We start from the raw sequence: 24205 nt of genomic DNA, 5'->3' as shown, positions 1-24205 counted from the left end.
CCGAACAGAAAGTCCTTATCCCAGGAAGTGAGCAGGTGGTCACCAGAGCCAGGCTGTGCCTTGGCATCTATGCCCAATCCTGGTGGCCGAGCTCCTGGATCATAAGGGACCACGCACCAGAAGAGAGGAGGCAAAGCTGGGACCTGAACAGGCTAGAAGATTCGATCAGAGCATAGACAGATACACTGGGGAGCAGTGGCTCCTTCAAGTGTGGCGGAAACACAGTGGTGGAGGAACAAACTGGAGCCTCTATGCTACTCCTGCCGTTTCACTGTTCAGTTGCGTGGTGGGTACACGGGGCATATTCTTTCCATGATATTTTTTTCTGTAATATGAAATAACTTTGCAGACGTCAAACCCATGTCAAAATATCAAGGGCAATTTCAGTTCAGAAAGCAATCTTTGTTGCCCATAAAAAGCACAGCTGGGCCGGGCACAGTGGCTCCCGCCTGTAATCCCAGCACTTTGGGAGGCCGAGGTGGGCGGATCACGAGGTCAGGAGATCGAGACTACCCTGGCTAATGCGGTGAAACCTCGTCTCTACTAAAAAATTCAAAAAATTAGCCGGGTGAGGTGGCGGGCACCTGTAGTCGCAGCTACTCAGGAGGCTGAGGCAGGAGAATCGCGTGAGCCCAGGAGGCAGAGGTTGCAGTGAGCCAAGATCACACCATTGCACTCCAGCCTGGGCGACAAGAGTGAAACTCCAAAAAAAAAAAAAAAAAAAGAAAAAGAAAAAAAAGAAATCCAAAGTAGGAAACGCAAAAATATGTTTAGCAATACCCTGTTACCAGAATATGTGTTCAGTTTCCCAAAGGAAAACTCCAAAAAGGCCAATATTCATTAGAACATCAGAAACCTTGTGGTATGTTTCTAAAGAATTGGTTTCAAGTTGTTACACCCAAATGACGTTTTATTAATGAAAAATTGTCTCTGACAACTAGTTAGAGAAAATGCCAGCTATTAAAATATTAAAGTTAATTCTTTTTATTTTGAGTATTTGAAGAAATAAAAAAAAACTTGCCATTTGCGATTTTATTTAGATTATTTTAAAATACAATCTGTAGTCTTGAGACCTAGCATCCCAGGGTATAATCTAAACTCAGAGTCGACCCCACTCCCCACCGGCTGTAATCTTAAAGGAAGACCTCCAATCCAATTTCACTGGCCTCTTGGTTCTTCCCAAACAACATCAGGCATATTCCACCTCAGGATGTTTGTACCTCCTGTTCCTTTTGCCTGAATCACCCTTCAGCCTGGTACCCACAGAGCTCAACGGCTCATCCAATTGGCTGTTTAGCTCTTTAGCAAACTGTCTTCTTTTTTCTGTGAGCCATCCCTACTATGCTGTTCACCACTGAACCCCTTCCTCCAGGATTCTCAATACCCCATTCTTTCTTTATTTCTCCATACTAGTGGTCACATCGATATACTGTGCTTTTGTGTATGTTTTTATTTTCTCTCTCTCTCCCACTGGAAGGTGAGCCGCGTGGGTGCAGGGATTTTGTGATTTTGGTCACACTGTGTGTTCATGTCTGGCCCCTAGGAAGTGCACCTGGCGTGTGTCAATCTGCATTAAATGGACTTGAATGAATGAGTGAAAGGAGGCTGCCTGTGCCCACCTATGTCAAACAATTATAACAGGGAAGCTTACAGGTAAGGATCTTTGAAAGTGAGCCCAGCCTTCCAGTCACCTTGGCTATGAGGGTCCACCAGCACGGTGACGGTGACAGCAGCATTCCCAGGCACCGCCTGGCTTCCCAGCTGTGCTGCCCAATCCGAATCAGTGAGCAGGGCACATTCGCGCAGAGCTTCTCCCTTTGTCCACTCCGAATCAAACAGGCATTATAGAAACGTCCCTTATTCCTCTCGATCTCGACAAAACCACCCAAAGGATGTCTCAGCACCAGCCCTCCGAAGGCGGCTTCTCTCAGCACCAGCCCTCCGAAGGCGGCTCCTTCACACAGCTGCCTTTCTCAGGTTGCTTTCCATGTCTGTTCTTCTCTCCCCATGTAAAATGCTTAAGCCTTCAAGTCCTGTGCATTTCGTCTGAGAGAGATTTAATTACTGGTATTTTGAGTGGTGCGTGTTCGCTACAGGAACGATGAAAGGCGCCTGGAATCCTTCCTGAGAGCTGTGAGCAGGCAGTGGTGATGATGGAAACGCGTGGGGCTGGGGGCTGCGTGCAGCAGCACCCATTACCCAGGCAGGAGACCCCCAGCCCACACCGTCATCCATCAGCTCAGAATCCCGCAAAGTATCAGACGATTTCATTTTCAGCATGATCCTCTCTTAAAATGCTCAATGATAAAATCTTAGTGCAAACACGCAGCGTTGAAAAGCCAATTGTTGTTACTGTGTTCTTCCTCCTGTGTGCTACTTCTGAAGAAATAAAGTGGAATTGTTCAAACTGAAAATTAGTTCCTTGTACTCTGACATCCATCCATAACTCAGTTTCATTGGCTGGCTCAACGGTAAAATGAATATAAATAGAATAACCAACATTTTCTCCTTTAACACACTGGTTTCTTGGCCGTGTTCCATCCAGCTATTAATCCAATACAATTTACCGAATTTATGGAAGCTGAGAGTACACAGGTATTGGATGACAGTCACACACAGTGGAATGGAAACAAAATGATATTACTAACCAGCCACTGCTTGGTTTCCAAATCAGACAGAAACGGTGAGAAAAAAAATAGCTTCCCTCTTTATCTGCAGATCAGTGTGTGATGGTTACTGTCATTTGTGCTGGGGAATTCAAAAGAAAATATAACATTTTTTCAGTTTATTCAATAGTGCTAATTACTCAAACTCTAGATGCAAAACTAACCTCCCACAGAAATCTCCTAAATCTACACAGACACGTCCGTATCCCTGACGGATGGGGCTTATTTTACGTATGAATCTTGCTCATGACTTAGAGTGCACAGAAAGTGCCGTAGCCTCACTTTTAACTAATTGCATGTAGAAGGGAACATGCTGTACACAATGCTGCCCACATGGAGGTCTTCTCATTCCCCTCCCGGGGTTCTCGTCATCTACATCACATCATCGGTACTTTCATTGTTTAATAGTTCCCTTCACATTCCCTCAATAATTGTCTTTACAAACCTACTTTTGTCTTCATTCCAAGTAATAAAAACCATCAGTTTTAGTCATTGGCTCATTTCGCAAGTATTTATTTGAGCATCTACTTTGTGAGGCACCTTCTGGGGAGCTGGAAATAGAGCTGTGAATAGGCCAGATGAAGGCCCCGCCTCACAGAGGTTACATTTTAATGGAGAGGAGAGTCAAAAAACAAATAAATACATGACATTCCTACACATGTGAAGTCCTCCACATTTTTTTTTTTTTTTTTTTTGAGACAGAGTCTTGCTCTGTCACCCAGGCTGGAGTGCAGTGGCCGGATCTCAGCTCACTGCAGCCTCCGCCTCCCGGGTTCACGCCATTCTCCTGCCTCAGCCTCCCGAGTAGCTGGGACTACAGGCGCCCGCCACCTCGCCTGGCTAGTTTTTTGTATTTTTTAGTAGAGACGGGGTTTCACCGTGTTAGCCAGGATGGTCTTGATCTCCTGGCCTCGTGATCCGCCCGTCTCGGCCTCCCAAAGTGCTAGGATTACAGGCTTGAGCCACCGCGCCCGGCCGAAGTCCTCCACATTCTATCTGTAAGGATCACACACAATGTTCAGGGACCCCGCGTTTGTGAGACGTTAGTTCAGTGCTTTGAACCCAGGCTCTGGAACCAGATGCTTGGGTGTGACTCCCAGTTACCCAGCTTGTTACCCGACAGAGCTTTTGCAAATCACTTCACCTTTCAAAGTGTCGATTTCTTTGTCTAGATAAGCAGGATGCTGATAGTTCACTCATGGGGGCTATTGTGAGTATTCAGTGGGACAATGTATATATATGTAGTACTTAGCAGAGTACCTCGTAAATCACAACTAGTAACCCCTGAATAACTGTAAGCAATATAACTAATGGTGACACCCAGTTCTTCTCACAATAACACAAACAACACTACGTTAATCTTGTAAATATAGGTGTTAATTTTTAGTTACTGCTGTCGTTAGCCCTAAGAAGAACCAATGTTTTTCTTTTTTATACTGGGCATTTAATAAACGGAATTCATATATTGAAATATTAACTGTTTTCGCATCTCGATTGGTGGTGGTATTGGTGGTGGTGGTGGTGGTGGTGGTGGTGTTGGTGGTGGTGTTGGTGGTGGTATTGGTGGTGGTATTGGTGGTGGTGTTGGTTTCCAAATAATTTTAGTGCTTCAGGTTGAAAGTTCCAGGAAGGCTTTTTTTTCGTTTTTGTTTTTTTTTCTCTCTCTCTCTCGCAGGTGAAATAACAGCTGGAACTTACCAGAATTCTCCTCCTCAAAGAGTCTGCATGCAGTGGCATAAAACTAACACAGGTGCCCCAGCATGCTGACAAAGAATAAATAGAAGCACATGTTCTGAAAGGTCCGTAATACTTTGCTTCTCAGAATACTACTTATAAAATGTGGCCAGCTTTGTTCTGCAAATTGGCTGACACCTAACGTAGAGGCACCGCTGCTGGTGTCCGCGTGACCATGCCACCTGGATTCCCTTATCTCGTTTATTATTATTAACCGTTTCAAAAATGCTTTGGAGATTTAAAGAAAGGGATAGATTGTGATCTCTGCTCAGAGTGTGGTCCTGCCAGGAGGCCAAACGACTTGTTAAAGGTTCCTTTAGTGACATGGTCGGTCTTAACTGATATTTTCCTTTTAAAAACAACTGTCCTTTTGGGGGGTGCCCAGAGAGGATATGAGGGATTACATTTGAATAGAAACTTTGGAACTTGCTTTCCTGTGCCCCCTTTTATTTTCAGGGAAGAAATCCCCTTGGAATGTGGAAAAGAAATGAGTTTCAGCATACTAAATCCAAGTAACACAACGCTGATCTCTCTCAGCCACAAGTCAATACAACAGCAAAAGCCCCAATAATGTCAGACTCGCCGTCAGGAGACGGGCACAGTGACACGCTGTGCCTGCGTGAGATGGATGGGTGGTCTGGAGGATGTGGTCCCGTTAAAACCGGGGCATATACACACACACGCTTATAAAAACTTCTCGGAGGAGGCCTTCCAAGGAATCTCTGCGCCGCCACCTCCAATTCCTCCAACTACAATGGAAGAGCTACGTTTCCAGACTTTCACGAAGAAATAGCAAGTATTGGGCTTCCTGTGCTTTCCTGACTTGAGACTCACTTGGCCGACCAATTGACCACCATGGGAGGGAATGCTGCACTTCTTCTAGTCATTGACATGCAGATGGCCCCACTTCATTGACTCTCCAACAGGAAATTCCATCAATTGAAATTCCGTCAAAAGACAGACTTTCAGAGTCAAGCTGAGCCCAGAGAGTGGGTTACCAAGGTCACTGATAAAATCGTTCACTGCAGCCCAAATTTACCTGAGGGTTCTTGCAAAGTTCTCACTTAGGTTGACCATGTGTAGATCTGCAGTTAAGCCAAAGTTAACCTAGGCTTGTGGTAGTAAAAAATACTAGAGAAAGTCCAAGGATGCAGTCTTTCCAACCTGGTCTCCTGAGTCTAAATGACACGCTGGTGTCAGAAATGCTTTGGGGAATTGGTGAAAGGCTAGATTTCTCTACCTAGACTCTTTCTTCCTCTCGACTCTTATACTAAGTGAATCAACCCACATATTAAAAATGTAGTAAGTTATGGATATTTATGGATAATTTTACAGCTAAAATGTAGAAATAGCATGGTCAGACTATTTTATGAAAGAGCCGAAACACATAGTAAATTAAGATTGATTTGCATGAAATGTTGCAGACATCCAGATGATATTAAAAAAAGGAAACAAACTTTGTTTGAACTCTGTAGCTGTTAGATTAGATTATCCCCCTTTGTCTGTACTCTACTCCTGTTCCCAATTTAACACCTGTAAATTGGCATGGAAATTGTATATAAAATGCACATTTCATATTGCAAACGTAGGAAGTTCAAATTGTGTGAGAGTCACAATTTTATTAGAAATTCTTCAGCTCATGCCTTTCCCCAGCCTTGAAAATATGGGCAATCCATTTTCTACTAATATCGTTTCTTTTTTGTACCTCATAGTGTTTGGCAATAGTCAACAAAGGTGGTCAGGAGAGCCCGGGCATTGGTAGGACCATAAGCCATGGTGAAGAGATGGAACAGATTGAGTTTGGACTTAATAGTCTTCTAATTCACTATTTAAAATTAAGTTCTTGCCCTGAGGAATTCTCCACGTTTCTGTTGAACAAATAGACAAACTGAGGCAGCTCCCTGGTAGCTCCAGTGATTCTAGACTCTTGAGATAAATGGTCGGCCAGGTCAGGGAAGGTGGGGCTGGCTTCTCTAACGTAAGTAGGTGGACTCTCACGGGCTGTGGTTTAATGTCTCGTTATATTAGCTTTCTTCTTTCCACAAATGGACTTGCTGATTCACTGCTAAAAGAATCGAAAAGCTAAGATGCCAATCAGAGAAATTATTTCCCAGGGGCACTTATGTACAGATCTTCCAAAATGTTTCAGGAACTGGGGTTTTCCAGCAGGAGTGGTGAGACTTCGAAATCATTCTTGCCAATGTGCCTTTGCTCTGTTCTACTTTCTTGCCTGATCTCTCTCTCTCTCTCTCTCTCTCTCTCTCTCCCTCCCTCCCTCCCCCATTTTCTGAGGTGCAAGAGTACGGAATCAGCTTCCCACAAAATGCAGAGACATGTTTTTGAGTGTTACACGGATCTAGCCAGGCAGAGCTGTAGCGTGGGAGCCCTGCCTTGGAACGGGGCACTCCACCATCAATCAGGAGAGTGGCTTCTGCTCTTTAATCCTGTATCTCAGATGGTGTGACATAGGGATCATCCTGAGAGAAAGTTGTCACTGCCAGATTCCGGGATACACTGCCCTCATTTTTATAAATCCATGCAGTTAGCTATGACTTTAAATTGGTGCCATGGTGAACAAGCACGTCTTAAGCATACATGCCAAGTATTACAAGCCATTTTTCAATGACTTCAGCTTCCTCAGTTCCGAAACCTCGGATCTCACTCCAACTCAGCATCCACTATTACGTTCTGTGTCTCCATTATATTAGATTCGCAGGAGGTTAATGAGAAGCACAGCATATAATTCACATGAATAGGCTTTGAAAGCTAAGTGTGATAAAAAGTATTATTATTACTATTATGCAAAGTCCTTGCAGCAAAAATTACATTATCCTTTTTCCAAATATATTGTGAACCTATTGCTGAGCTGGAGTTCAGATCTAGGCTTTCTCGAAACTCCATCTGTGATGCTTGCTCTTACTTCATAAACTTCCCTGGGTATGAACACACTTAGGGTTTCTTTTCTCCCAAATGCCCCAGGCAGTTGACAGGTGGATAATGACGTCAACAGGCAGGTGGCCATCAAAGACCCAGGATAGGTGTGTTTTTGTGAAACCCCAGATGGTTGATTTCTGTATGATACCTCTCCATAGATGTGAATTTCCCATTCTTTATTTCTTAATTTTAATAAATCACTATTTAAATAACAAAACTTAACATTCAATCATTATTTTAAAGATGACTTTGTAAAACAACTCAAACAGATGACGGCAAAACTTCCAACTAATTTGTATATTTTCCCCACATTTCTACCATATGATCAACTTCCAGTTCAAGGCTCATTTTTTTCTCTGGCATTTGTCACATCTGTTGAGCTTCCCAAGAGCATCTCTCATGATCAGCTCATGGTCAAGGGCTAGTCATGGCTTCAGCTATTCACCTGGAAGGTCTTTGGTGACCGAGTGTTGATTTACACCTCCACAGACGTGTGGTAGGAGAGAGGAAGAAACTGACAGGGGGAATCCTGCTGGAGCAGTCCTCCACTGTCCAGTTAAGTGGTCATTTCCACTCCGTTCTTACGAGTTCCCACCACCTCTTAGTTCCTTAATTTTGCTAGGTAGCCCTAGGGGGCAGCCGGATTTGTGTATTACGCTCATTTTTTGTGTGTCTTTACTGTTGGCAACAACCTGAATCCACAAACTACTTAACAAAGAAAAGTCTGGGCAAAATGTAGACAACTCTTACAACAGGCCTTTATTATCATTTGATCACACCATCCATCAACTGACGCTAATCTTCAACTGACAGTCACCTGGTCTTCCAGGGCAGGTTCCGGTAATGCAGTATAGCTTTAGCATAACTTCAGAACAAGAAATCCCAGTGGATCGTAGCTATCTACTTATAAATTATAATTTTCCCCTATGTAGAAGAAAATATTCAAGACCTATATAATTCACATACTTAGAAAAGAAAACAGCTTATTTTTTTCCCTCTCTCACATTGCCTGGAGGTAAAAAAAAAAAAAAAAAAAAAAGCTAAACGGATAATATCTTTCAACACTGAATTGATTTCTCAGCTTAATTTAAGCAAAGAAATTATGTGCCAGATGGCATAATCAACATGTTCTGTTGAAAGATTGCAATTTTATTCTTATAAGAAAAAATAAGCGTTTCTCCACGTGGTCTACGCAGCAGGGAAGAAAGTTTATATATGCTGGCTCTAACAATGCCATCTTTGACGAGGAAAAAGACAATAGCTTTGAATGTATTCACTGATCTGTTTGGAAAGCAGAAATGGTACTTTGTTTTATTCTGCCAAAAATATTACATAAGACCTATGGTAAGTAACTGGAAAAAGAACTATTAAAATGAATAGTCATGAATATAGTAAAATTTATCTTTGCACAGTTGGGCATTTTAAAGATTTTCTGAAGTGCATTTTATTTCTAATCATGAAATAACTGTATTCATTCAATATCCTGAACTACGGTGCTATAAAATCTGAATATGCCCTTGGCTCCCCCCTCCCAGGGAGGTCATTAAAAGATTTGCCTATCTTGGGGGAGATGGGAACTGCCTGTTTTCACAACTCATTCCATTTTTATGTGACATTTCTATTCCCTACACTTCCATAAAGCACTTTGCTAAGAAACTCGGCCATGAGCTAAAGAGAAAAGCACGATGTTTATAAGAAGGAAGAGTCCGAACAGCTCACTGATACAAGCGTTTGAGCACTCAGAGTTGCAAGGAGAGACAAGGAAAGGGGAGGAGGGAAGGAGGAGGGTAGAAGAGAGGAGAGGGAGCCACCAGCTCATAGAGAAAGAAAAGCACAGGTAAAATAATCAGTGACCTTGCTTCTGAAAAATGAGCCAGGCATGGTGGCTCATGCCTATAATCCCAACACTTAGGGAGGCTGAAGCAGGAGGATTGCTCAAGCCCAGGAGTTTTGAGACCAGCCTGGGCAACATAATGAGACATCCTCTCTACAAAATATTTGTTTTTTTAGGTAGCCAGACACGGTGACACCACTGGTGGTCTCAGCTACTGGGAAGGCCGAAGTGGGAACGTTGCTTGAGCCCAGGAGGTCGAGGCTGCAGTGAGCCTAGATGGAACCACTGCAAGCCAGCCTGAGCAACAGAGCAAGACCTTATCTCAAAACAAAAAAAGAAGAAGGTTGCCTTGCCTATGACAGGTAAATTATAGATAGAAAATATGGGGATCTCTCTGATTACTTTAGAACAATTTTTGTTTTTAAAGACAAGGTTTCACTCTCTCACCCAGGCTGGAGTGCAGTGGCACGATCATAGACCATGAGACTCATTGCAGTCTCAGCCTCCAGGTTTAACTGATCCTCCCACCTCAGCCTCACAAGTAGCTGGTACGTGCCACCATCCCTGGCTAATTTTCTTTTTTAACTTTTATTTTAGGTTCAGGAATACATGTATAGGTTTGTTATACAGGTAAACCTGTGTCATGAGGATTTGTTGTACAGATTATTTCATCATGCCAGTATTAAGCCTAATACCCAACAGATATTTTTTTCTGCTTCTCTCACTCCTCTCATCCTCCATCCTCAAGTAGGCCCCAGTGTGTGCTGTTCTCCTCTTTGTGTCCATTGGTTCTTGTTATTCAGCTCTCACTTACCGGTGAGAACATGTAGCATTCGGTTTTCTGTTCCTGCATTAGTTTGTGAAGAATAATGACCTCCAACTCCATCCATGTTCCTGCAAAGCATATGATTTCATTCTTTTTAATGGCTGCATAGTATTCCATGGTGTATACCTACCACATTTTTTAAATCCAATCTGCCATTCATGGGCATTTAAGTTGACTCCATGTCTTTGCTATTGTGAATAGTGATGCAATGAACACACATGTGCATGTCTTTATGACAGAATGATTTATAGTCCTTTGGGTGTATACCCAGTAAAGAGATTGTTGGGTTAAATAGTTCCATTTTTAGCTCTTTCAAGAAGCCCCACACTGCTTTCTACAATGGCTGAACTAATTTACACTCCCACCAACAATGTATAAGCGTTTCCTTTTCTTTGCAACCTCACCAGCATCTGTTAGTTTTTTACTTTTTTGTAATAGCTATTCTGACTGGTATTTCATCATAGTTTTGATTTGCATTTCTCTAATGATTAGTGATACTCAGATTTTTTTCATATGCTGGTTGGCCATATGTATGTCTTCTTTCAAAAAGTGTCTGTTGATGTCCTTTGCCCACTTTTTATTGGGGTTGTTTGTTTTTTTCTTGCAAATTTGTTTAAGTTCCTTATACATGCTAGATATCAGACCTTTGTCAAATACATACTTTGCAAAAATTTTCTCCCATTCTTTAGGTTGTCTGTGTACTCCGTTGATGGTTTCTTTTGCTGTGCAGAAGCTCTTTAGTTTAATTATACCCCATTTGTCAATTTTTGCTTTTGTTGTGATTGCTTTTGGCATCTTCATAATGAAATCTTCGCCAGTTCCTATGTCCTGAATGGTATTGCCTAGGTTGCCCTCAATATAATAAGAGCCATCTATGGCAAACCACAGCCAGTTTCATACTGAATGGGCAAAAGCTGGAAGCATTCCCCTTGAAAACTGGCACTAGGCAAGGATGCCCTCTCTCACCACTCCTATTCACCATACTATTGAAAGTCCTGGCCAGGGCAATCAGACAAGAGAAAGAAATAAAGGGCATCCTAATAGGAGGAAAGGAAGTCAAATTATCTCTGTTTGTAGACAATATGATTCTATATCTAGAAAATCCCACTGTCTCAAACCAAGAGCTCCTTCAGCTGATAAACAACTTCAGCAAAGTTTCAGTATACAAAACCAATGGACAAAAATCAGTAGCATTTCTGTACACCAACAACAGCCAAGCTCAGAGCCAAATCAGGAAGGCAATACCATTCACAACTGCCACAAAAAGAATAAAATACCTAAGAACACAGCCAACCAGGGAGGTGAAAGATCCCTGCAATAAGAATGCAAAGCACTCTTCAAAGAAACTGGGGAGGACACAGACAAATGGAAAAAATGTCCATACTCATGGATAGGGAGATTCAGAAGCTACTGATTAGGAGTTTCAGTGGAAAAGTGGGGTCTGAAGCCATACCATCCTCTTTCCATGCCCATAGGTCCCATTCAATTGACAGGCATTACACGTTTCACGTGGCTCAAAGATCAGTGATGCCCTTATCGAGGGTCATCTTTCCACTGAAGACTAGCCGTGTTCGTTCCCTCAGTCTAAACTGAACTCTGCAGCATCAGGCATGTCTTTTCTTCTTTCTGATGGAACTCATCATGTTCTAAACCCTGTGGGACTCAAAACTTAGTTCTCACATCAAGAGCATCACTTGGAAACTTGTTAGAATACAGATTTTCTTCCACTCCCCAGACTTTATGAATCAGAAACTCTGGGATGGGGCCCAGAAATTGTGTTTTATTGAGCCCTCCAGCAGATTCTAATGCAATCTAACGTTTGAAGCCCACTGCTCTAAATGAGACCCTAAGGAAGGACTCAGCCATGCTACAAAGGCAAGGTACTAGGTAAGGCGGCAGGCACAAGAACACATAGGAAGGCCAAATCCTCATGCTCATGATCTTGCATTCTAGGGAGGGTATTTGTGGGGACATGTAGGAGATGGGAACATGCTAACTTTCAATAAAAAACTGAGAAAGGTTGACCTCAGATCCTTGGATAATCCATGAATGTTTCAGGCATCAGATGGTTCTAATTTAAGGATCTGGATTGAAAGTATGGAGTCCTTGTAGCTCTGAAAATCCCACAGGACAGTGGCTAAAATTCTAATTGTCAGGGTAAGTTCTGTGGTTCTGAACTGACCTGTGGTTTCACAAGAGAAATACCCACAGCTGTAGAGGAAACCACGAAGATCTGGAAACTGCCTGCAGAGGTCAACAGAGCCACAATATATTCTACAAACCATCCTAAGGAACCACAGAAAATCATCAAAAGAAAGAAAAATGCATTTTTTGGCTTGGAACTTATTGAATGTTTAAAATCAGGGAATGCACTGGGTAAGAAAGGAAAGACCTCGTTGGCTTTTTTTCCATAGAGAAATGGCAGTCGGATTCTGCGTATTCACTTCTCACGAACGCTGCTTGATAGCAGAATACCAAAGAGGAGTTTCTTTCAGAATACATCATTATTGCATTTTGCATTTTGATTTCATTTTTTCACCTCAAAAGACTTCAGGAACTTATACGCCTCTGCTAAAGCTTAACAATATTCATCTTTTTTGTTTAACAGATGTGCTTTTACAAAAGAAATGTTCAAGTAAGGAGAAAACGTCAGTTGTCTAACTTTAGCTTTCTGATCATTACCCTCAAATTCGCTGCCTAGGAAATAGCAACAAGTAAGTAATCATTGTTATGAAGCAAAACTGTTGACGTTTGGTTTCAGGCCCGCCTCCTGAGGAAAGGGCTCTGGGGCTTCCTTTGCGCGCCTGGAAAGGCCTTTGTGTGCGCCCCCTAGTGGGTGCTTGGAGCTCATAAGCAGAGGGTCATTTCCAAAGTCTGCAGTGGAAATGGACGCTGATTTTCAAACCCAAACGTCGGTCTATTGCTATTCTCCCCAAAAGGGACATTTTTCTCAATCTGCTATAAATATAGTGAAAGGCTGTTACTTTGTGGTAAATTTTTAGCACCATATTTGAATAGTCATTACATTCATTAAATTATTCTTTAAAATTACAATTATAATGTTAGTACTTGCATTATACCTCATGTTTATATAGTACCATCAAAGTCAAACGGCATTTAATATTCATAGCATAAAAGATAAAAGTATCATACAGTGATATTAGGAGGAAAAATCCTCCCGATATCATTAGGAGAACAATTTCTTCTGATGGAGAAAACCTCCATTCCCCGGCTTTAGCTTTTTCAGCACTATCACGAGTGCTCCGTGCCCCACCTCACCCAGCCATGGGACAGCCCAGCTCTCCTGACAGGCCCCGTCTCCTGCACCACCAGTTGGAAGGCTTCGTTCCTGGCAGGAGATAAGCGAGCCTTGCTCTAGTTCAGCATAAATAACTCCTTTTTTCACCCCACATCCCTTGGAACTTCCCTACCCCCACGTCTCTACTCTTCTCCACAAAACTTTCCACCTTCCAGCCTCACCTTCTCTCTTGAACATGCTCTGGTGAAAGCAGTTTTCATCTTCACGGCTCAGCGAAAATGGCGCTTTTCAAAAGCACCAACGACTTTCCCCCAGCCAAATCCAGTGCTCCATCTGGGCCCTTTTCTTACTTCCTAAGTGGTATCTGTGAACGCACTGGCCGATCTCCCTTTCTGTAACATCTAGTGCTAACATCATGTGACACATAACAGAATTTTAGTCAATGATAGACTGCATCTATGATGGGGGGGCCTTAAGATAACAAGATACCATATTTTCACTCTGCCTTTCTATGTCAAGATACACAAATACCATTGTGTCGCAATTGCACATGCTGGGCAGGTCCACAGCCCAGGAGCAATAGGCTGCACTAGAATGTTTGATCTTTCGGCTTCCCTGGGCCACACTGGAAGAATTGTCCTGGGTCCCACATAAAATACATGAACACGAATGATAGCTGGTGAGCTAAAAAAAAAATCGAAAAAATATAATGTATTAAGAAAGTTTACAAATGTGTGTTGGGCTTGCATTCAAAACCATCCTGGGCCACGAGTGGCTGCAGTCAGCAGGCTGGGCAAGCTAGGGCTGCATCAGGTTTGTGAAAGTTCACTCTGATGTTCACACAACAACAAACCCTGGGCATGATGAATTTCCTGGAGTGTGTCCCCATCATGAGGTAACGCACGTCTGTATCTGCAACCCATGCAACCCATCCAAGCTAAACTGTAGCTCTAAAATGACACACCCAAACCTGCTTCTCTCAGTTCATGGTACCACTGTGCTCGATACTTAAGGCCCCTCTTTCACTCACAAACATCTTCCACCTAACAGCAAATCCCAGCAGCTTAACTGCCCAAATAAACTCTGCGCCTTCCATCCCCTGCCGATTCCTACCGCTGACACCCCAGTGTAGCAGCCACACCTCCACCCTCAGCAGCCAGGACCACCTTAAAATAGAGATAAAATCTCATCATCTCCCAGTTCACAATTCCCCAGAGGCCACCAGTCTAATTAGGATAAAACGCACCTCCCATGGCCAAGAAGATGCTATATCTAGCGCTTCTTAGTCACTACACCTGAAATCCCTCTGACCCTGCCTGTAGGCTCCATCCATCTTATCCACTTTTGCAGGAGCAGTTTCCTCTACATGGCATGTTATTCCCCTGCATGGCCAGCTCCCCCTCATCTTTCGGGAGAGGAGTCCTCATCTGACAGGACAGGAGTCCTGTCACTTCCTCTGTGCACTTATTTGACCATGCTACCAGCAGCACCCCTTCCCACCATCCCACTGCCCTTTTCAGAATCTTCATAGCACCCCTCTCTATCCTAAATCATCTCATTGACTTGTGCCTGTGTTAAGTGTCTCCGCCCACCAGGATAGAAGCTCAACACAGTCAGAGACATATGTGTGCTTATGCAACATTATTGAGCAAATCAATGAATGAATAAATTCCACTCCCTGTGCCAAATGGCCACTGTGGCTGCCGGGGCTCACTCTTCCCAGCCTGTCTCTGGGTTTACAGCTTGTTTCTGTCTTTCAGTACTGCTGTGGTGTTTAAGAACCCGCACCCACAGTGAGCATCCTCTTCCAATTTTCTCCAGTTCTCCAACAGGTGAAGTGCCTTAGAGGGAAGCTCTGACTCCAGTTAATCCTATTCCTGGCTCTGGTCCTAAGACAGATGACTTGGAAAGAGTGTAGGGAGCGGGCTGATTGGGGCAGACATGAAACCAGTATGAAGACTTTTGTCACGGTGCAGGAAGAAGGTAGTGAGCGCCTGAATGAGGGCACTAGCAGTGGGGTTGCTGGAGAGGGAAGAAATTAAAGAGGTGTTATGGAGGTCACATCATTCAAATAGGTATGTGAAGTGTATTAGTCAGCTCCAGCTGCTGTGACAAAGTACCAAAGACAGGTTGGCTACGACACGTTTTTCAGTTCCAGAGGCTGCAAGTCAGAGATCGAGATCAAGGTAGGCACGCCTAGTTTCTTCTGAGACCTCTCCTTATCTTGCTGATGGCGCCCCTTGCTGTGTCCTCCCATGGCCCTCATGCCTCTCTCTCTTCTTATAACGACATCAGTCCTGTTGGATCAAGGCCATACCCTTTCAACCTCATTTAACCTGGGTTACCTCTTTATAGGTCCCATCTCCACAAAGACTCACTTCAACATGTGAATGTTGGGGAGACATAATTAAGTCCATAAAGGAAGGGACAGGTTAAGAAGCATTAGTGGGCCGAGCATGGTAGCTCACATCTGTAACCCCAGCACTTTGGGAGGCCGAGGCAGGCAGATCACCTGAGGTCAGGAGTTTGAGACCAGCCTGGCCAACATGGTGAAACCCCATCTCTATTAAAAATACAAAAAGTTAGCTGGACACAGTGGCGGGTGCCTGTAGTCCCAGCTACTCAGGAGGCTGAGACAGGACAATTGCTTGAACCCGGGAGGCGGAAGTTGCAGTGAGCTGAGATCATGCCATTACACTCCAGCCTGGGCAACAAGAGTGAAACTCTGTCTCAAACAAAACAAAACAAAACAAAACAAAACAAAACAAAAAAATAAGAAACATTAGTGAGGAGTTCCAAATTACACGATTTGTCTGATTGCTTTTCATTGCTACTGCAGATGTATTTATTGTGCACGTTCATGTTAAACACATAGGATCATTTTAGAGGTGGGAAAACTTTCTATTACCTGGAGGTCACCATCTGTACATTGGTTTTAGGACACAGAATCTCTCCATTTCCAAATCACATCCACAAATCCGTTTGTGCCAACTGTGCACCATTCAGGTGAGTGTGCCAGTCGGTGTCACTAGTTTTAACCAACAGAACCATCACTGCTGACTCTGATTCCTTCCTGAAAGAACAGGGAGGGAACAAGTAAACCACGGGCCTTACCGCAGTGCCAACATGAAAATGAAGGGTTTGGAAAGCTCACACTTGCACGCATCCAGGCGGAGGCACCCTGGTGGCTGCCTTTCCAATACACCATCTGCACTTTCTCACCTGCCTGCTCTCTACGCCCACTCCGCAAAGGCTTCTGACCATACACAACACCGAACGCCCTCTTGTACAAGTTGCAGCACCCATGGCCAAGCCTCCAAACTTTACTGGACTTTGTGAGTTGACCTTGCCTCTTTCTTGAAGCACTATTTCTCCTAGAAAATGAACACTTTATTCCCTCCAATATTGTTGGCTCTCTCTGTTAACTCCCTTTGCTGACTCTTCCTACTTTCCCCAAGCTCTCAATGTTCCTCTCTTTCAGGAGTCATGCTTTAAAGATCACATCTATATTTCCAGTTCCTTTTTCCCTGGGACCTTCAGATTCCTATGTCCAGCTCAACACCTCTGTGTATAAGTCTGATAAACATCGTAAACTGAACACTTCCAAAACAGAATTGCTAAGATTTTCCCCAAAATTCTCTCCTCCTCCAGTCTTCTCCATCTCAGTAAATGTCACCAAATTCACCTAATTGCTTAATTCACCAATAATAATAATTACTAATACATATGTTCTTATTGGAGGCCAGATTCTGTTCTAAACATGCGCTCACGTGTGTGTGTGTGTGTGTGTCCCGTGCACACTCACAATCCCCCGTTGAAGGAGATACTATGATCATCCCCATTTGACAGATGAGCACAGGCAGGTTAAATACCTTGCCCAAATTTACACAGCGAGTAAGGAGCAAAGACAGGACTTGAACAACGTAGGCTCTTATCATCTCCTAACGCTAGGGTTAGGGTTAGTCTTTGCTCGTAAGCACTATGCTATAATAGTTTATCTTTTTTCTCACCCTCCCCACATTCACTCCATCAGCAAGGTCCCCAGTTCTACCTGCAAAGCACAGCTCAAATGCACCTGCTCCTCACATCTGCCTCCACTCCTTTCTGAGCCATCACTGTTGCAGGCCTAGGCTAATGCAAACGCCTGTGAATTCTTCTCCCTGTTTCAGACTCTTGCAACCCTATAGCCGATCTCTATATACACAAATCATCATCTTCTCCCCTGCCCACCACAATCCCAGAATTCCATGCAAACTCCTCATGTGCAGCCTGTGGGATCCGGCCTGACCTGCTTCCTGTATAGCTCATCCACCTCCACCCCATTGCTCTTGCCCTCTGTTCCCGTGATTGCCTGGAGGACCACGTTGCTCTTCCCGATCACATTCATGGATGCCTCGGGGCCTTTGCTCTTGCTGGTCCTTTCCACTTAGAACACTTCCCTCCTTCCCTAAATTCTCACGATTTTCTCACTTCATTAGGTCTCTTCCCAAATGTCATCTCCCTCAGATGTTTCCCACGACCTCCATGTGAAGTAGGCCCCCTGCCCTCCGGTGAGCCTTTGTCTCCTCCCCTTGCTCTCTGCTTTCTCAGTGGAATGCTCCCCCATCGGGCGTCATATTAACTATGCGTGTGCTCATTATCACTCTCTCCCTCCGGAACGCCTGTGCTACCTGGGCAGGGAAGAGTGCCGCCTCGTTTCAGGTGCCTCACTAGAGCCTAGACCTGCGTCAAGCACGTAATTAGAGCTCGATCCACATGTATTGAATGAATGAATCTGCTGTTTTCTGGTTTCACGTTTTCTATGTTGGGCTTCCTTTCTGCCTTCGTTTCTAAGGGAAGCGTCTCGTGGGCAGTGGAGGCGCACACTCAGGTGACATGTGCACCAGCTCTCCCCACCCAGACTCCACTCATTCCAGCGCAGACTGCGAGTGCTGCCTGTCCACCTCCTGGCTTCGTCGGCTCCTAAAAACCTTCCCCGCCAGGCAGATGCCATGCTCCCTTTTCTGTGGTGAGAATTACCTAATGATAATAATTATCACGGCTGTTTTACAACTGGCATAAAAAGAATTCATGCAGACGATGTTGCCTTTGAACATTATAACAGGATAAACTATTAAAAGCACAACCACAAGAAAATACTCGAGCCAGAACTGGAGAGCCGCAAGGTAACAATAGGACACACAGTGCTTTCCAATACTTCCAACTACTGCTTTGTGTCACCTCCTTTCAGCCATGAGGAGCATGCTCTGAAAGATGCCAGCCCCGTGAGCAGCTGGGGCCTGTGATAGTGACCGGGAACACGCACTCTCTGCCTCAGCTTTTGGTGGCCATCTCTCCTCATTGAAGGGCTCCAGGGCGTGCGGTTCAGTTTCATAAGCAATCCTGGGTCTGGGTAAACATGCTTGACTGATTAATGATAACAGCTCTTAAAACACCACAGACGTTTCCAGTGCCCAGAAATGTTTATTTTTTATACTAAATTAAATTCATTTTCCTTCTCATTCCCTCTAAGGAAAATGGTGACAAATTTAAATTCAGAGTGGACTGCTATATTGAAGATGGCCATGTGCCACAACCTCTAAACAGGCTATGGTTTCGGACTGTGTTTCATCAGGAGGATGGTGGGAGGGAGGAGATTCAAGGGCTGGGAAGGAAAGAGGAAAGCCCTGGGTGAGCATCGTGCCAGCGAACATGAGCACGGAGCCGACTGCGCTGCTCGCCGAAGGAACGGTAACTATTTTGTATTTACCAAATACAGTCATGACCAAGGGCAACTGATTATGTAACAACTTAAAATATCGTCAAAAACCAAATAAAAGCCAAGTCAATAAAAAATAATTAACTCATCGTCATGAAGAATAATTTCTTCTAGCACATAATAAATACTTATTTATGATGGAAAAAGGAAAGGAAACCAATATTTAAGGCACCTGCTTGTGCCATGCACCACGTTGCAGACGAGTAGAAAACATTATCTCCATCAAGCACCTTAAAAACTGAAGCTTAGAGTGGCTAATTTTCCCAAGGCAATAGAGGGCAGAACTAGTAGCTAATCCACAGCCCCGTTTTCCATCTGTTTACGCATGTCTACACTGCCTCCAGTGACGACGTCGACAATAGATACTTTTTATATGCAGTATCTATTTATTTTATTTCTATAAATCATTCTGGCCATTTTGTGCTTATAAATTAATTACCTCTTTTTAAAAGCTATATTAGACTATATTAGTCATAGCATCCTGACCGATGTGTGTTTTTCCACCACCGTGGATCAGGTAATTCCCACCAGCTGTAACTGGTCCAGTGTGGAGAGATCCTTCCAGAAAAGCACGCTGTCCACGGACAGCTGCCCCTGGTTTCTGAGGTTTAAAGCTCAGCCATATGATTCAGAAACATGCACAGACCGTAGAAGGAGCTGGGGCAGGAAGACACATTCACATTATTGTGAATATCATTTTAAAACTGAGCTGAAATAAATAAGGCTTTGCAAATCAATTTCAAAGGATAATTACATGTTGCTGCTTCTCATTTTTTTGTGACTAAATTTTTGTGAATTTAGTCACAAATGGATCTGCAAAGGCACCCACAGTCACAAATAAAACAGGAAGATGCACAGCACAGCTGTGAACCCTCTTCCAAAGGAAAACATTTGACTCGCTGTTCAGGGGAGGCCATTACACATTTTGGGTGAATCATGATGATGATTTTGATTTTTCTACATGTTGAAGACAGGCATATAATTCCTTAATTTCGGAAAACGGGCATATTTTCTACATTTTAAGATTGAGGCAGGCTGGCCATATTTATTGATTTATTCCTCAATAAACATTTGTCGCATTCCGGTTTGTGTCAGGAACTGTGCTCAGCTTCAGGATAACAGTTCAACAAGACCCTCACCCTGCCTTTGAGTAGCTCAGTGTCCAGGACAGAGAACACAGACGAACGTGGATGAGTTATCCTTACACACGATTAGTGCCAACGTATCAGTAAAATGCTACAAGCCATCGAAGACTAGGTAGACACAGGTGTGGTGACCCAGAGCAACCTCCTCTCCTTCATAAAACAAAAACAGAAAACAAAATACCTGGCCTAACCTAGTAAACATAATTAGATAGTTAGCATTAAATTCTTTGGGTTAAGGCTTTTTCTGCTGTTAAGAGGAACATGTTCCTGTAAGAAGTGATAAAAACTGCACTACCAACTTTCTGAAACATCCCAGGCCTTTCTGTTCTAATGTCTCTGATCACAATGAGCTTTTACCACAAACGGCTGTTTCCCGCTATCTCTGAAAGTCAAACTCTTATTCATTCTTCAAAGTCCAGTAGAAAAGCCGCCTCCCCAGATAAGCTCTGCATGCCCTGGGCCTGCTTTCCCGCTTTCTCATTAAGTACATGCCCTTCTGGCCTATGTCATGGCTACGTTTTCTGATTTTTTCTTTAGGAACACATGGCTCAGGTTGAGGCTATCTGAAGTTACCAAAAATAGAAAGAGAGAAAGCACATCTGCATCCTTTTTTTCTGGAGAGTCTCTCCCACCTGGACAGCTAAGTTGGGGCCCTGAATTTCAAATGAAAGCCCCTCAAGGCCAAGGCGTGGGTATACCCGGCCACGGCAGGACAGCAGGGTCCATGGCTTTCCAGGTGTGCCCTTCTCTGTCCGCACCCGGCCTGGGAAAAGACCAGTCCATCCACGGAGCGCTGGAGCACACGGCACACGGGCGTCTTCCGTCCATGAACCCAAACTAGGATCCCAGCGCACATGAGGGTCCTAAGTAAGGTGAAACTGCACAGAACGGAACAATACCTGCTCTGTTTTGGCGACACGACGACGTATCGGTCTGCTGAGGCTGTGTTAGGCTGCAGTTACAAGCAGCTCTGAAATCCCAGGGGCTTCCTGCCACAGAGGCGGCTCTCACTCCTATTACAGGCATCTTAGCTGTGGCTGAAGAGGCAGTCTTTATTCAGATGAACGTGGATGCCCTGGAAGGAAAAAAAAAGGCAGATAGCTTCTGTCGTACCACGGCACAGGTCACTTCTGCTCTCATTCCACTCTCAAAGCAAGTCAGGGCCAAGGCTGACGTTAGTGGGATGAGGGTGTGTCATTCTCTCAGTGGGAGAAGCCTGTCAGAGGGGCAGTGAATATTTTAACAGCAATTTCATCTACCACAACACGTGAGAAAGATTTGGATATTGACGCAATCCAGAAAGAGCACCAGAGAGACCAGCAGATTTCTATGGAGTTTTAGTGGAAATCCGCTCATGTCATTGGCTGGTTCTAGGCCTTAACGTTCTCATCTATGAAATCAGAGGGTTGGTCTGTGTGGTGTCAAGATCCTTTCCAGTTCTGACACCGAGTCCAAAGCCTTGCAGGGTGGTGATTTATTTTGGTATTTTATCAAGTGCCAGCATCATTTCTATATTTCTCAGAGACCTCAACAAGTAGGGTGCTTGGAAACATCTGCACATTTGCTGAATAAATCAGTTAAACCCCATGAATAACTTACATAGGTATGAATTCATTAGATAATTTTCTGGAAGCCGCTGGATGGATGGAAGGTCCTAACAAACGCCAAGAGCTGCAGGTATGGTGGTGAAAAGACAGAAGACAAGAAGAGAAGCAGAGCGCGGCACCTAAGGGCCAGAGGGGCCAGGCTAGAAGGCCACGGCTGCCCACGCTCCACGGGCTGTTCCTCCCAGAGCTACCCTGGGATTGGTCACAGTTCTTGATTTCTCTGTGGCTGGAAATTCCTTAACTTACAAAATCTCAAGCCATGTGTATTTTGAAACTACTGCAAATGGAAAGAGTTTTTTTTTTTTTTCTGTTCCTTGCTTTGTATTTGAAACCTAGACAAAAAACACACTCTCAAATCATTAGAATTCAATGATAGGAAATGCTGCAGTATTGTACAAAAATGAAATTCCTGATTTTACTCTGAAAAGGAAACGACAGCCTTTTTAACCTAACAAAATAGTCGATTTGCCAAGAAAATGTGCTCAACTGGAAGAAGCTGGCTAAGAAGAAATATACAGTCAGCGCTTTTGTTCCCATTCATTCTACCTTTGTGAGGTGATAAGAATTTTTTTTAATCTCTCCCATGATTTCCACAGATACACAGCACTGCTAACTGAAAAATTACAAAGGATAATTTGAATTTCATATTTGCTGTTTGGTTGGAGTGATGGCTCTTCATCTTCTCTTCACCCAGGCCATTCTTCCTGCCCACATAATCACAGCTTGGAGAGCTCGCTTGTGAGTTTCTTTCCTTTGCAACTGTGGTCCACACTCGCTACTCAATTAGTTCATTTCTTGGTTCTAAGAATAAATAGAATGTGTATATTTACTTCTTGTTTACCGATGCAACCTGAAGGTTTTAGAAGTAAAAAAGGTTTAGGCTCACAACAGATAAAATGTATCCCAAATAATCATAGTTGTCTGTTTTGTAAGCTGGGACACCACCGTGCTGCCGAAACACCCAACCTCATTGTCCCCTCGTCTTCAGTTCACCCTGATGAGCTGGAAAGCTGCAGACGCTGTCGTGACCATCTGAGAAGTGAAACAGAAAGCAAGTGAGGGGAAGCAGGAGTCTGTATACACGTTCCCTGAAGAATCCTTTGTTTTCATCTTTCCTTTTTCGGCTTTCAAGTGCTGCCATCACACCAGTGATTTGAACATTGCAGAGAAACACGATGGAGGGAAGGAGCGTGTACGCCCGGCCTTGTCAGCCCCTCGGAAGACCTGGCTTCTTCCCTGACATTCGCTCTGCGGAGGGGGACATGCCTGCGCCTCTCCCCCTTAGGGCCAGCGGCTTCCCCGGTCGGCCGGGGCATGTTAGCCAGGCATGTGCCCACCGAGGAGGAAACAGCGCTTCTTAGGCCTAACGCTTTAAATCAAAAGCGTTTGATCCTTTTCACAACGGACCAGCATGCTGCTGTTTCAGGAGGCTGACGCTTCCCATGGCGGGGAGGGGGTTATGGAGAACGTTGGTTAAGCTTATCGTGTAAGATGGGAAGTGCCCCTGGAACTCTCGAGTGTCACTTCACCAGGCAGCACCCTGCCCCGAACGAAGCACAGCTGCACCCTCAGTCAGAACGGACAGCCCGGCCGGGCTGATCCAGGAAGCCAGCCCAGCCTATTAGCACGCAGTTTTCCTTGGAGACGGGCCATCTTCACACTGCGCCTGTGTCCCCTCCCAGCCTTCGTCCCTGCTCTGTACCCACGACCCGGCCTAGGGTGCCTTGGACGGATCTCTTGCCATTTCCTGCATTCTGCCGGAGCACTAATTGAAAATTTGGGTGGCCTTGCTTATTTATTTTCCTGGAATGCAGTGGGTTATATTTTCATGGTATTTTCTCAGCAGTGCAGCGTTTCCATTTCAAACTACAAGAAGAAGAAGAAAAGCCAGTCCCCATCAGCACGCAAACACACAACAGAAAAGAACGAAGTCCCGGGTCTGACTCGCAGGCCTGCCTTTATGAATTGTAACTAAATATAAGCCACCAGAGTCGCCTGCTTTTTTCAGGAAGCTAAAAAGGCAAGTTTACTTCTTCAGGGAAAAGGAGAAAGCACAGTGATGTGCTCAGTTGCTGTGAAAAGCAAACGATAAATAAGAGGTGATATGAAAAGTTAGTTGGTACCATTGAACAATTGACACCGAGTGTCTAAAATCATCATAAAATGGACTGGCTCTAAATTTTGGTCGGGTTAATATAAAAAAACTAAAATTAAAAAGGAGCTTGCTTCATCACTGTAGCACTGGGGTTTCACACTAATTTCAAAATGTGCATGTTGTACCAGCATTTTTTGTTAGGAATATGAAGGTCGACGGTGAAATATTTTATTTTCTCAAGGTGCTACACCATGTCGCTCTAATAATCTACCATCACTATAAATTTCATATTGCCTGACATTCACAGGAGGCTCTAGTTCAGTGGATACATGTAAAAACACAACTTT

The 24205-nt window shown here is 44.1% G+C and overlaps 1 long non-coding RNA gene across 17 annotated transcripts in view; it reads right to left on the bottom strand.

Annotated features, from left to right (window-relative positions):
* LOC126953316 (uncharacterized) overlaps window positions 1-24205 on the bottom strand; it is a 74908-nt gene that overhangs the window by 33528 nt on the left and 17175 nt on the right. For 11 of the 17 annotated variants that reach the window (XR_007725216.1, XR_007725210.1, XR_007725224.1 and 8 more), the window contains 4 exons: window positions 21056-21231; window positions 16162-16326; window positions 9983-10062; window positions 1652-2748 (listed from right to left, as the gene is read on the bottom strand). This is a non-coding gene — a long non-coding RNA (uncharacterized LOC126953316). The remainder of the gene's footprint in view (window positions 1-1651; window positions 2749-9982; window positions 10063-16161; window positions 16327-21055; window positions 21232-24205) is intronic. The other 6 variants (XR_007725212.1, XR_007725213.1, XR_007725214.1 and 3 more) reach the window with 3 other exon arrangements.

The sequence above is a fragment of the Macaca thibetana genome, chromosome 4, assembly GCF_024542745.1.
Source record: "Macaca thibetana thibetana isolate TM-01 chromosome 4, ASM2454274v1, whole genome shotgun sequence".
NCBI classification, from domain to species: Eukaryota; Metazoa; Chordata; class Mammalia; order Primates; family Cercopithecidae; genus Macaca; species Macaca thibetana.
Note: the sequence above shows the minus strand (reverse complement) of the source record. Positions and strands in the feature narration are given on the sequence as shown.